Consider the following 15254-nt stretch of genomic DNA (forward strand, 5'->3'; position numbering starts at 1 on the left):
CAAGGAAAGTCTAGAGATAGATCTACTGTAAACCTAGTCGTACTCGATTAGACCTCTTGAGACCTGGCCTCCTATATAAAGGCCAGGAGAGGGGCTGTTGAGGGACACGATCAATCTTAGCAATCTTAGCCAACAGAAGCTTAGAGCTAGGTTACCCTAGTACTTAGCCATCTCGGCGAGATCACGGCCGAACTATTCGGCACCCCATTGTAACCCATTGTCATCATAATCAAGAACAGACAGGCAGGACGTAAGGGTTTTACCTCATCGAGGGCCCCGAACCTGGGTAAATCGCTCTCCCCGCTTGTCTGTGAACCGATGTCTCGTGTCAGCTTGCAGGATTCCATCAACCCTAAGCCCCTATCGGAGGGCATTCCCGAGGAGCACCCTCAACACCGTGCATAGCTAATAAGCGAGAGGCGATGAGACCTCCACAAATTCCGCCCTTCTCACGGTTAGTAGCAAGTCTATAGGCTATCAAAGCACCCAAATTATAAGTCCTATCACCTTGTAATGCAGCAGCTACAAAAGCTAAATCCTGGATAGATAACTTACTTGCATTCTTTCTAGCAAGAACGCACTTGGTGATGAAATAAGCAAAGTAGCGAATAGCTGGGAGTTGAATACTAATGATTTTACCACCATCCTCTGAGAAGCTTCTTCCATGACAAATCATCTTGTAGAGCAAGAGCTCCTGCGGCAGTCCCCTTATCTTCTCGCATGATCCCCATTGTGGCAGTCTAATTGCTGCACAAAAATCATCAAATGGCAAGTTGACAATTTTATTATAAATTTTGTATCGAACCATGGGGTTAGATTGAGACCAATTGAATTCAAAATCCTGAACCACAGACATGGTTAGTTTTGCATATTGGTATGGTTCACCAACAACAAAACTTTCCAACCCTGCATTGGAAATCAGTTTTTGAACATCTCGCAGGATTCCCGCACTCCTCATAAAATCAATGCACGGGTAGTAAGAGGGGTATACTCCCTCTTCGCGGTTAACTCTCATAACTTGTTGCACCTCCAATTCTTGTTGGTTTAGTTGATGACTATTCCACTCCATTTTCTGAAATTTTTGAACAAACAATATAAAATTTGATTTGGTGTCATATAATTGAGGGAAACTACTATAGGAACTTGCTAGAGTACTAAACATGCATCAAAACTAATTCTTACAACTTGGAACAAGCATGCAAGCTCACTAAACATGTTACCTACAGCAGCAAAATATTCAAGATATACTCAACCAAACAAAATTCTACTTGGATAATCGGAGGAGTCACATACCGGAGAGCAAATGTGCCAAATTTCAGACATAAATCTAGGCTGAGCAAAGAGATCGAGAAATCTTGAGCTCTTGAGCAGAAACGCGACTAAGAGAAAGCTGGTGTGAGTTTTTTCGGGAGAGAGAATGAGATGGGAGAAAAAGATGAAGTGGTGGAGCAAGGAGGGCCCCACACAACAGGGTGGCGCCCCCCCCCCTTGCTGGTCGCGCCGGCTTGTGGGGTGCCACCCTGGGGTGCCCCACTGGTCATCCCCAGGTGCTCCCAGGTGCCTCTTCGGAAAATAAGACCAACAGTATAATTTTTGTGAATTTTTAAAAACTTTGAAAAACGCACATTTCTGGGTATTAAATTTATTATTACTAGGCAGAAAAAGATTTGCAAACCTCTAAACAACTAAAGCATCTTGCAAAATAAGTAGTGCTACAGCAAGTAAAGCAAGTGGAGGAATAAAGAAATTTTGTTTAGCTCTTCTATGCATATAAAATGTACTTGTTAACAAGGTTGATCAAGTCTTGCCACCAAATAAATTTTACATAACATAAGAAGAATTAAACCTCAAATCAATCATGTTACCTTGTATTGTATTGATATGGATCCAATCACAAGAGTTTGATATTCTTCTTTAGGCTCATATATTGGACAATCAATATCTCCCACTTTGATAGTTCTCACATTAGAAATTGTATTAACTCCACATACTTTATCAATCCTCTTGGGAAAATAAACGGTATGCTCCTTATCATCGACATTGAAAGTGACTTTTCCTTTATTGCAATCAATAACAGCCCCTGCGGTGTTAAGAAAAGGTCTCCCAAGAATAATAGACATATTATCATCTTCAGGCATTTCCAACACAACAAAATCAGTTAATATCAAGCAGTTATTAGTAACTTGAACAGGAACATCCTCACATATACCAACAGGAATAGCAGTAGATTTATCAGCCATTTGCAAAGATATATCAGTTGGTATCAACTTATCTAAATAAAGTCTCTTATAAAGAGAAAAAGGCATAACACTAACTCCTGCTCCCAAATCACATAGAGCAGTTCTAACACAATTATTCTTGATAGAACAAGGAATAGTAGGTATACCTGGGTCGCCCAGCTTCTTTGGAACTTTGCCATTGAAAGAGTAATTAGCAAGCGTAGTGGAAATCTCCTCATTAGGAATTTTCCTTTTGTTAGTGACAATATCTTTCATATACTTTGAATAAGGAGGCAATTTAATAGCATCAGTCAAAGGGATTTGCAGGAATAAAGGTTTCATCCAATCACAAAATTTATTATAGTGTTCTTCTTCCTTTGATTTTAGTTTCTTAGTAGGAAAAGGCATTTGCTTTTGAACCCAAGGTTCTCTTTCATTACCATGTTTCTTAGCAATAAAATCTTCTTTGGTATACTTTTTATTTTTAGCATGCTTTTCAGGTTCTTCTTCAACCTCTTCTTTATCAGAAGCATCATTCTTATCATTATCTTTATCATGTTCATTACCACTTTCAGTTTCAGCATCAGAAATAGGAATACTATTAGGATCATTAAGAGGCTCAGAGGATTCTACAACAGTTTTATGTTTCTTTTTCTTTTTCTTAGATGGAGCACTAGTTTCAGTTAGTTGAGAATCTTGTTCAACTCTTTTGGGATGCCCTTCAGGATATAGAGGATCCTGGGTAGAAACACCGCCTCTAGTTGTTACTTCATAATCGTGTTTTTCTTTAGAATTGTTTTTTAACAAGTCATTTTGCACTTTAGTGAGTTGATCAATTTGAGTTTGAACCATATGAAAGTGTTTAACAAGCATATTAACATCATTGGAGGTTCTCTCCACAATACCATGCAATTCACTAATAGCTCGAGAATTTTCCATTAAATGATTCTCTACTCTCATATTAAAATTATTTTGCTTAACAATATAATTATCAAACTCATCTAAGCATTGAGCAGGAGGTTTTGAATACGGAATATCTTCCCTAGTAAAGCGTTCAAGAGAGTGTACCTCAATCATGGATGAAGGGGGAGTTATCTTGCATAAATCTTCTATGGGAGGTAAATTCTTCACATCTTCAGATTTAATACCTTTCTCCTTAAGAGACTTCTTGGCTTCCCTCATATCTTCATCATTTAATTTAATTAAACCCCTCTTCTTCAATATAGGTGTCGGGTTTGGTTCAGGTGTAGACCAATCATCATGATTCCGGCCTATTCTAGCCAATAATTCTTCAAATATGCCCTGAGTTCTTTTCCTGAAAACACAACCAGCACAACTATTCAGGTATGCCCTAGACTCAATGGTTAGTCCACTATAAAATATATCAAGTAAATCATGCTTTTCCAAATCATGTCCAGGCCGAGCTCTGATAAGAGAGCAAAATCTCGCCCAAGCCTCAGGCAATTTCTCTCCATCTTCCTGGTCAAAATTATAAATTCTCTGCAAAGCAATATGTTGAGCACTCGCAGGAAAGTATTTCCGAAAGAAAACATCAAGAAAATCTTTTGGACTATCAATAGAATCAGGAGGCAAACTATTATACCAAGTTTTAGCATCATCCTTTAATGAGAAAGGGAAAATTTTAGCAACGAAATAAGTACGCAACTTAACATCATCAGAAAACAAGCTACTCAGAGTAGATAGCTCAATCATGTGTTCTACAGCACTTTCTTTTTCAGTACCACAAAAAGGTGTTTTCTCAACAATAGATATATGAGATAGATCAAGAGAAAAATCATAATCCTTATCCTTAATATTTATAGGAGATGTGGCAAATTTAGGATCAGGAGACAGTTTATATATAACAGTATGTTGTGCAAGAAGCTTTTTAATTTTACTTGCATTAGTAGTAGCATTGCACTTATCAATGAAATCATCATCAAGTTCCACATAATCCTCATCAGGATCATCACTAGAGTATTCAACAGACTCAGGTGAATTAACAGGTGTAGCAGCATTTTCATTAGGAGTTTCAGCATTTTCAATTTGTCTAGACCTAGCAATTGTAGCATCTAGAAAAGATCCTAACGAACCATCATTATCAAGTACAGTAGAAGCATCATCAAAATTATAAGAGGAATTTTCAGATCTAGCAGAAGTACCAGCATGTGAATCTTGTGGTGGTGAAACAAGTTTATCTATCACAGATGGTGAATCAAGAGCAGCAGAGGTACTCAGAGTTGTACCTTTTCTTGTAGTGGATGGTAATATGGCGACTTTAGTATCGCGAGGTTTACCCATGATGGAGAATTTGCAGCGAACAATATCAATCCAAGTGAACTTCCAAATAAAGTTATGCTCCCCGGCAACGGCGCTAGAAAATAGTCTTGATGACCCACAAGTATAGGGGATCGCAACAGTCTTCGCGGGAAGTAAAACCCAATTTATTGATTCGACACAAGGGGAGACAAAGAATACTTGAAAGCCTTAACAGCGGAGTTGTCAATTCAGCTGCACTTGGAAACAGACTTGCTCGCAAGAGTTTATCAGTAGTAACAGATTTATAGCAGTAGCAGTAGTGAAATAATAGTAGCAGAGTAACAAAGACATCAGTAGTAATTATAGTAAACAGCAGGATTAAAATACTGTAGGCACAGGGATGGATGAACGGGCGTTGCATGGATGAGAGAAACTCATGTAACAATCAAAGCAGGGCATTTGCAGATAATAATAAAATGGTATCCAAGTACTAATCAATCAATAGGCATGTGTTCCATATTTAGTCGTACGTGCTCGCAATGAGAAACTTGCACAACATCTTTTGTCCTACCAGCCGGTGGCAGCCGGGCCTCTAGGGAATCTACTGGAAATTAAGGTACTCCTTTTAATAGAGCACCGGAGCAAAGCATTAACACTCCATGAACACATGTGATCCTCATATCATCGCCTTCCCCTCCGGTTGTCCCAATTCTTGTCACTTTGGGGCCTCGGGTTTCGGACAACGATACGTGTATACAACTTGCAGGTAAGATCATAAAACAATGCATATCATCATGAAACAACAACATGTTCAGATCTGAGATCATGGCACTCGGGCCCTAGTGACAAGCATTAAGCATAACAAGTTGCAACAATATCATAAAAGTACCAATTACGGATACTAGGCACTATGCCCTAACAATCTTATGCTATTACATGACCAATCTCATCCAATCCCTACCATCCCCTTCAGCCTACAGCGGGGGAATTACTCACACATGGATGGGGGAAACATGGCTGGTCGATGGAGAGGCGTCGGTGGTGATGATGGCGATGATCTCCTCCAATTCCCCGTCCCGGTGGAGTGCCAGAACGGAGTTTCTGGTCCCGAGACGGAGTTTCGCGACGGTGGCGGCGTACTGGATGGTTTCTGGCGACTTCGACTTCTCGTCTCGCGTTTTTAGATCAAAACCCTTAAGTAGTCCAGAGGGGGGCGTCAGAGGCTGGCCGAGGGGGCCACACAGTAGGGCGGCGCGCCCCCCCTCCAGGCCGCGTCGGCCTAGTGTGTGGGGGCCCTGGGCCTCCCCTAGGCCTGCCCTTCTGGCTCCGTGAATCTTCTGGAAAAATAAACCCTTCGACATAAATTCCGGGGATTTTCCTGAAAGTTGAATTTCTGCACAAAAACGAGACACCAAGGCAATTCTGCTGAAAACAGCGTTAGTCCGTGTTAGTTGTATCCAAAATACACAAATTAGAGGCAAAACAATAGCAAAAGTGTTCGGGAAAGTAGATACGTGATGCGTGCAGTTAACACACGTCCGTTGGGAACCCCAAGAGGAAGGTGTGATGCAGACAGTAGCAAGTTTTCCCTCAGAAAGAAACTAAGGTTTATCGAACCAGGAGGAGCTAAGAAGCACGTTGAAGGTTGATGGCAGCGAAGTGTAGTGCGGCGCAACACCAGGGATTCCGGCGCCAACGTGGAACCTGCACAACACAACCAAAGTACTTTGCCCCAACGTAACAGTGAGGTTGTCAATCTCACCGGCTTGCTGTGAACAAAGGATTAACCGTATTGTGTGGAAGATGATTGTTTGCGAAGAACAGTAGATTGTATTTCAGATGTAAAGAATAGGACCGGGGTCCACAGTTCACTAGCGGTGTCTCTCCCATAAGATAATTAGCATGTTGGGTGAACAAATTACAGTTGGGAAATTGACAGATAAAGAAGGAATAACAATGCACATACATATATCATGATGAGTACCATGAGATTTAATCAGGGCATTACGACAAAGTACATAGACCGCCATCCAGCATGCATCTATGCCTAAAAAGTCCACTTTCAGGTTATCATCCGAACCCCTTCCGGTATTAAGTTGCAAGCAACAGACAATTGCATTAAGTATGGTGCATAATGTAATCAACACAAATATCCTTAGACAAAGCATCGATGTTTTATCCCTAGTGGCAACAGACATCCACAACCTTAGAACTTTCGTCATCGTCCTGCATTTAATGGAGGCATGAACCCACTATCGAGCATAAATACTCCCTCTTGGAGTTACAAGTATCAACTTGGGCAGAGCCTCTACTAGCAACGGAGAGCATGCAAGAACATAAACAACTCATATATGATAGATTGATAATCAACTTGACATAGTATTCAATATTCATCGGATCCCAACAAACACAACATGTAGCATTACAAATAGACGATCTTGATCATGATAGGCAGCTCACAAGATCGAACATGATAGCACAATTAGGAGAAGACGACCATCTAGCTACTGCTATGGACCCATAGTCCAGGGGTGAACTACTCACACATCGATCCGGGGGCGATCATGGCGATGAAGAGACCTCCGGGAGATGATTCCCCTCTCCGGCAGGGTGTCGGAGGCGATCTCCTGAATCCCCCGAGATGGGATTGGCGGCGGCGGCATCTCTGGAAGGTTTTCCGTATCGTGGCTCTCGGTACTTGGGGTTTCGCGACGAAGACTATATGTAGGCGGAAGGGCAGGTCAGGGGGCCACACGAGGGCCCCACACAACAGGCCGGCGCGGCCAAGGCTTGGGCCGCGCCGCCCTAGCGTGTGGCCACCTCGTGGCCCCACTTCGTTTCCTCTTCGGACTTCTGGAAGCTTCGTGGAAAAATAGGCCCCTGGGCGTTGATTTCGTCCAATTCCGAGAATATTTCCTTACTAGGATTTCTGAAACCAAAAACAATGACAACAAAGAATCGGCTCTTCGGCATCTCGTCAATAGGTTAGTGCCAGAAAATGCATAATAATGACATAAAGTGTGTATAAAACATGTGAGTATCATCATAAAAGTAGCATGGAACATAAGAAATTATAGATACGTTTGGGACGTATCAAGCATCCCCAAGCTTAGTTCCTACTCGCCCTCGAGTAGGTAAACGATAACAAAGATAATTTCTGAGGTGACATGTTATCATAATCTTGATCATACTATTGTAAGCATATGAGATGAATGCAGCGATTCGAAGCAATGATGAAGATAATGAGTAAACAACTGAATCATATAGCAAAGACTTTTCATGAATAGTACTTTCAAGACAAGCATCAATAAGTCTTGCATAATAGTTAACTCATAAGCAATAAGTTCTTAGTAGAAAGCTTTGAAACAACACAAAGGAAGATATAAGTTTCAGCGGTTGCTTTCAACTTCAACATGTATATCTCATGGATAATTGTCAACACAAAGTAATATAACAAATGCAATAGGTAAACATGTAAGAATCAATGCACACAGTTTACACAAGTGTTTGCTTCTAAGATAGAAAGAAGTAGGTAAACTGACTCAACAATAAAGTAGAAGATAGGCCCTTCGCAGAGGGAATCATGGATTACTATATTTGTGCTAGAGCTTTTCATTTTGAAAACAAGAAACAATTTTGTCAACGGTAGTAATAAATCATATGTGTTATGTATAAGACATCTTATAAGTTGCAAGCCTCATGCATAGTATACTAATAGTGCTCGCACCTTGTCCTAATTAGCTTGGATTAACACGGATTATCATTGCATAGCATATGTTTCAACCAAGTGTCACAAAGGGGTACCTCTATGCCGCCTGTACAAGGGTCTAAGGAGAAAGTTCGCATTGGATTTCTCGCTTTTGATCATTCTCAACTTAGACACCCATACCGGGACAACATAGACAACAGATAATGGACTCCTCTTTTAATGCTTAAGCATTCAACAACAGTTAATATTCTCATAAGAGATTGAGGTTTTATGTCCAAACTGAAACTTCCACCATGATTCATGGCTTTAGTTAGCGGCCCAATGTTCTTCTCTAACAATATGCATACTCAAACCATTTGATCATGAAAATCGCCCTTACTTCAGACAAGACGAACATGCATAGCAACTCACATGATATTCAACAAAGGTAAAAGTTGATGGCGTCCCCAGAAACATGGTTACCGCTCAACAAGCAACTTATTAAGAAATAAGACACATAAGTACATATTCTTCACCACAATAGTTTTTAAGGCTATTTGTCCCATGAGCTATATATTGTAAAGACAAAGAATAGAAGTTTTAAAGGTAGCACTCAAGTAATGTACTTTGGAATGGCAGAGAAATACCATGTGGTAGGTAGGTATGGTGGACACAAATGGCATAGTTTTTGGCTCAAGGATTTGGATGCACGAGAAGAATCCCTCTCAATACAAGGCTAGGCTAGCAAGGTTGTTTGAAGCAAACTCAAGTATAAATGGTGCAGCAAGACTCACATATGAACATATTGTAAGTATTATAAGACTTTACATCGTCTCCTTGTTGTTCAAACACCTCAACCAGAAAATATCTAGACTTAGAGAGACCAATCATGCAAACCAAATTTTAACAAGCTCTATGTAGTTCTTCATTAATAGGTGCAAGGTACATGATGCAAGAGCTTAAACATGATCTATATGAGCACAACAATTGCCAAGTATCTCATTATTCAAGACATTATACCATTTACCACATGCGGCATTTTCCGTTTCCAACCATATAGCAATGAATGAAATAGTCCAACTTTCGCAATGAACATTAAAGATAAAGCTAAGAACACATGTGTTCATACGAAACAGCGGAGCGTGTCTCTCTCCCAAACAAATAATGCTAGGATCCGATCTTATTCAAACAAAACAAAAATAAAAACAAACAGACGCTCCAAGCAAAGCACATAAGATGTGACGGAATAAAAATATAGTTTCACTAGAGGAACCTGATAATGTTGTCGATGAAGAAGGGGATGCCTTGGGCATCCCCAAGCTTAGACGCTTGAGTCTTCTTGAAATATGCAGGGATGAACCACGGGGGCATCCCCAAGCTTAGGCTTTTCACTCTTCTTGATCATATATCATCCTCCTCTCTTGACCCTTGAAAACTTCCTCCACACCAAACTCGAAACAAACTCATTAGAGGGTTAGTGCATAATTGAAAATTCATATATTCAGAGGTGACATAATCATTCTTAACACTTCTGGACATTGCACAAAGCTACTGAAAGTTAATGGAACAAAGAAATCCATCAAACATAGCAAAACAAACAATGCGAAATAAAAGGCAGAATCTGTCAAAACAGAACAGTCCGTAAAGACGAATTTTCCAGGGGCACTAGACTTGCTCAGATGAAAATGCTCAAATTGAATGAAAGTTGCGTACATATCTGAGGATCACGCACGTAAATTGGCAGATTTTTCTGAGTTACCTACAGAGAACCATACCCAAATTCGTGACAGCAAGAAATCTGTTTCTGCGCAGTAATCCAAATCTAGTATTGACTTTACTATCAAAGACTTTACTTGGCACAACAATGCAATAAAATAAAGATAAGGAGAGGTTGCTATAGTAGTAACAACTTCCAAGACTCAACAAAACAGTAATAAAAACATACATGGGTTATCTCCCAAGAAGTGCTTTCTTTCTAGCCATTAAGATGGGCTCAGTAATTTTAATGATGCTCGCGCAAGAAATAAGAGTTGAAGCAAAAGAGAGCATCAAGAAGCAAATTCAAAACACATTTAAGTCTAACCCACTTCCTATGAAAAGGAATCTTGTACACAAATAAATTCATGAGGAGCAAAGTGACAAGCATAGGAAGATAAAACACGAGTAGCTTCAAGATTCTCAACACAAAGAGGGGAAACTTAATATTATTAAGATGCATATAACCATGTTTTCCTCTCTCATAATAACTTTCAGTGGCATCATGAACAAACTCAACAATATAAGTATCATATAAAGCATTCTTATTCACATGCATAAAAGTATCATTACTCTCCACATAAGCATAATCAATTTTAGTAGTTGTAGTGGGAGCAAATTCAACAAAGTAGCTATCATTATTATTCTCATCAAGTGTAGGAGGCATAGTATAATCATAATAAAATTTACTCTCCATAGTAGGCGGCACCAAAAGACCATTATCATTATAATCATCATAAATAGGAGGCAAAGTATCATCAAAGAAAATTTTCTCCTCAATGCTTGGGGGACTAAAAATGTCATGCTCATCAAAACCAGCTTCCCCAAGCTTAGAATTTTCCATATCATTAGCAACAATGGTGTTCAAAGCGTTCATACTAATATCATTGCTACTAGCATGCAAATAAGATTCCATAGGTTTTTTAATTTTCGCATCAAACAATCCATGTCTTAACTCAGGAAATAGAATAAAAAAACTCATTATTATTTTCCATTAAGCCTAACTAGTGAAATCACACTACTTAGTGTTCTCAGGATTATTCATTTTAACAGTAGTAAATAAAGCAAACTAGATAAAGTAAATGCAAGTAACTAATTTTTTTTGTGTTTTTAATATGGAGAACAATACAGTAAATAAAGTAAAACTAGCAACTAATTTTTTTGTGTTTTTGATATAAAGAGCAAACAAAGCAGTAAATAAAGTAAAGTAAAGCAAGACAAAAACAAAGTAAAGAGATTGGAAGTGGAGACTCCCCTTGCAGCGTGTCTTGATCTCCCGACAACGAGCGCCCGAGAAAAGAGCTTGATGCGTGCAGTTAACACACGTCCGTTGGGAACCCCAAGAGGAAGGTGTGATGCAGACAGTAGCAAGTTTTCCCTCAGAAAGAAACCAAGGTTTATCGAACCAGGAGGAGCCAAGAAGCATGTTGAAGGTTGATGGCGGCGAAGTGTAGTGCGGCGCAACACCAAGGATTCCGGCGCCAACGTGGAACCTGCACAACACAACCAAAGTACTTTGCCCCAACGTAACAGTGAGGTTGTCAATCTCACCGGCTTGCTGTGAACAAAGGATTAACCGTATTGTGTGGAAGATGATTGTTTGCGAAGAACAGTAAAGAACAAGTATTGCAGTAGATTGTATTTCAGATGTAAAGAATAGGACCGGGGTCCACAGTTCACTAGCGGTGTCTCTCCCATAAGATAATTAGCATGTTGGGTGAACAAATTACAGTTGGGAAATTGACAAATAAAGAAGGCATAACAATGCACATACATATATCATGATGAGTACCATGAGATTTAATCAGGGCATTACGACAAAGTACATAGACCGCCATCCAGCATGCATCTATGCCTAAAAAGTCCACTTTTAGGTTATCATCCGAACCCCTTCCGATATTAAGTTGCAAGCAACAGACAATTGCATTAAGTATGGTGCGTAATGTAATCAACACAAATATCCTTAGACAAAGCATCGATGTTTTATCCCTAGTGGCAACAAAGACATCCACAACCTTAGAACTTTCATCACATCATCCTGCATTTAATGGAGGCATGAACCCACTATCGAGCATAAATACTCCCTCTTGGAGTTACAAGTATCAACTTGGCCAGAGCCTCTACTAGCAACAGAGAGCATGCAAGAACATAAACAACTCATATATGATAGATTGATAATCAACTTGACATAGTATTCAATATTCATCGAATCCCAACAAACACAACATGTAGCATTACAAATAGACGATCTTGATCATGATAGGCAGCTCACAAGATCGAACATGATAGCACAATTAGGAGAAGACGATCATCTAGCTACTGCTATGGACCCATAGTCCAGGGGTGAACTACTCACACATCGATCCGGAGGCGATCATGGCGATGAAGAGACCTCCGGGAGATGATTCCCCTCTCCGGCAGGGTGCCGGAGGCGATCTCCTAAATCCCCCGAGATGGGATTGGCGGCGGCGGCGTCTCTAGAAGGTTTTCCGTATCGTGGCTCTCGGTACTGGGGGTTTCGCGACGAAGACTATATGTAGGCGGAAGGGCAGGTCAGGGGGCCACACGAGGGCCCCACACAACAGGCCGGCGCGGCCAAGGCTTGGGCCGCGCCGCCCTAGCGTGTGGCCACCTCGTGGCCCCACTTCGTTTCCTCTTCGGACTTCTGGAAGCTTCGTGGAAAAATAGGCCCCTGGGCGTTGATTTCGTCCAATTCCGAGAATATTTCCTTACTAGGATTTCTGAAACCAAAAACAGAAAACAAAGAATCGGCTCTTCGGCATCTCGTCAATAGGTTAGTGCCGGAAAATGCATAATAATGACATAAAGTGTGTATAAAACATGTGAGTATCATCATAAAAGTAGCATGGAACATAAGAAATTATAGATACGTTTGGGATGTATCAATACGTTTTGGACGTATCACACCTCCATCTATGTTGATGACGCCGTGACATTCTTACGGCCCTTGGTGATGGACTTTCGAACTTTCACCGCGGTGATTGAAGATTTTGGTGCAGCCTCGGGTCTCCGCACCAAAATTGACATGCTCGGCGAACCTTATCCGTTGCACGGATGCCCACGAGACCTTAGTGGCACAAGAGCTGCGATGATTAGTGGAATCCTTCCCTCTCCGGATCTTGGACTACCACTGACATTGAGGAAGCCATCTGCGGCTCAGCTCCAGTACCTCATGGACAATGTGGCAAACAAACTGCCAGTATGGAAGGCGTCGCTTATTGACAAGGGAGGTCGACTGGAGCTTGTCCGGTCGATGATCTCCACAATGCCTATCTTTGCCATGATGCCCCTCGACATCCCGATCAAGACCATTCTTGCGATTGAGAAGATTATAAGGGGTTTCCTTTGGAAAGGCCGGAAAGATGTGAAGGGTGGCCACTATCTGGTGGCGTGGGACAAAGTATGCACCCCTAAGGAATGGGGTGGACTCGGTATTCTGAACTTAAGGATGATGAATGTGGCTTTGAGGACCAAATGGTTATGGCTTCAGCGGGTCGATGACTCCAAGCCGTGGAAGGAGCTGAACATTCAAGTTCCCTAGCTAGCAAGGAAACTTTTCGAAGGGGCAACATACTCAGTCCTAGGAGATGGAGCATGTACTCTCTTCTGGTCAGACCGTTGGCTACCCGATGGACGAATCAGTGACATTGCACCAAACATGTTTGCCACAGTATCGAAACGTGTAGTCAAGCAACATCGAGTTCGTGAGGGGCTGACAGGACGATGGCTTGAGGATCTTTCCCCGGACCTAGGCGCACTGACACTTAGGGAGCTATTGGAAGTGGTTGATCGGCTGATGCACATCGATCTTGCCGAGGGCGTGGAGGACAGTTTCAGGTGGGGCTGGGAAACTAACAATTCCTACTCCGCCAGATCCTGCTATGAGGCGATGTTCGGGGCCAGAGAGGACATGGTTGGTGCGTTACAGATTTGGAAGTCGCGTGCTCCGCCGAACTGCACAGTGTTCATGTGGCTCGCAGCACGAAACATGTGTTAGACAGCCGACTGGCTGAGACGGCGTGGGCTCCCGTACCCGGCATCCTGCCCTTTCTGTGACCATGTGGGCGAGACCCTTGATCACCTTAAGATGGGTTGCGTCCTGGCGCGTGAAGTACGGGTTGCTTTTCTACGCCATGAGGCAAGCTCCACTGGATGCCACAAGCGGACACTACTCTTGTTAGTTGGCTGCAGGAGAAGAGGGGGGGGAGCCGACCGGGACCTGTGGACTGCGATGGTGCTCATATGTTGGTGTCTCTGGCGCCATCGGAACGACGTGGTCTTCAAAGGCGCGACTCCTTTCAAAGACGTGGTGATCCAGAAGATTTATGAGGATGCAGAGCTATGGCGAGCGGACTGTTCAGAGGCATCTTTACGCCAGTAGAAAAGTGGAGATGTCGCGAGTAGTTGCTTTAGTTGTGTGTGCTACCTTCGCGGGGTAGCGTGGTGTTGCACCCTTGGCTCCTATGTCAGATGTGTGCTGTAATTTGGCCTCTTGGCCTCTTCTTCTATGAAACCGATACGTCTGTCCATGACGTATCCTTGTAGTCTCAAAAGAGGTTTTAAAAACTACTTCCTATCACCCTATTGATACATAAGATACTTCCTATCACTCTATTGATACATTAAAGAAATTCCCTAAAAAAAGACCAATACATCCAAAGTTTTGATATATTAGATTATTTTACTTCTGCCATACAAGAGGAAAGTTGCCATTGTGATATACCTGAATCGCAACATGCATAAGCTAAAACAGAACAGTGTAAATTAACATGCATTCTATTATACATACAATAACATTCGAAAAATAATACCGATCTCACGCATCATAGCTTGAGTATCACACTTCAAAGGCGAACATCCTCCACATCCTTCAATTTCTCTTATTCTGAGCCCGCTAACCGTGCACCCATGCAACTCATGTGCACTACTAGTATTAAGAATATTTCTCCTCTCCAGCAACTCACATAAACAAATTCTATTATGATCATACATAGTAGCGAACCTGCATGTAGTTTACGATGTCAACTGACATCACAAAAATACGATGAACATCATGGTTTCAGCTATAAGTACACTAGTTTTGATCCTAAAATTACTACATAATGACATCACTAGTCTAATATCTCACTTGTATTGGGCTTTTGACATCACCTGGTCCTAATCCTAGCTCCGCCACTGATCATACATATTTTTTAAAAGTAGAATCACCCAAAGGACAAAAGGTAAATCTTGCGCGATCATCCTTGAATGCAGAAAATGTTAGAGGCCATACCATCATAAAAGGATTAATAGGAAGTCCAAGAAATCTATCT

Source organism: Lolium perenne, chromosome 6, assembly GCF_019359855.2.
Source record: "Lolium perenne isolate Kyuss_39 chromosome 6, Kyuss_2.0, whole genome shotgun sequence".
NCBI lineage: Eukaryota > Viridiplantae > Streptophyta > Magnoliopsida > Poales > Poaceae > Lolium > Lolium perenne.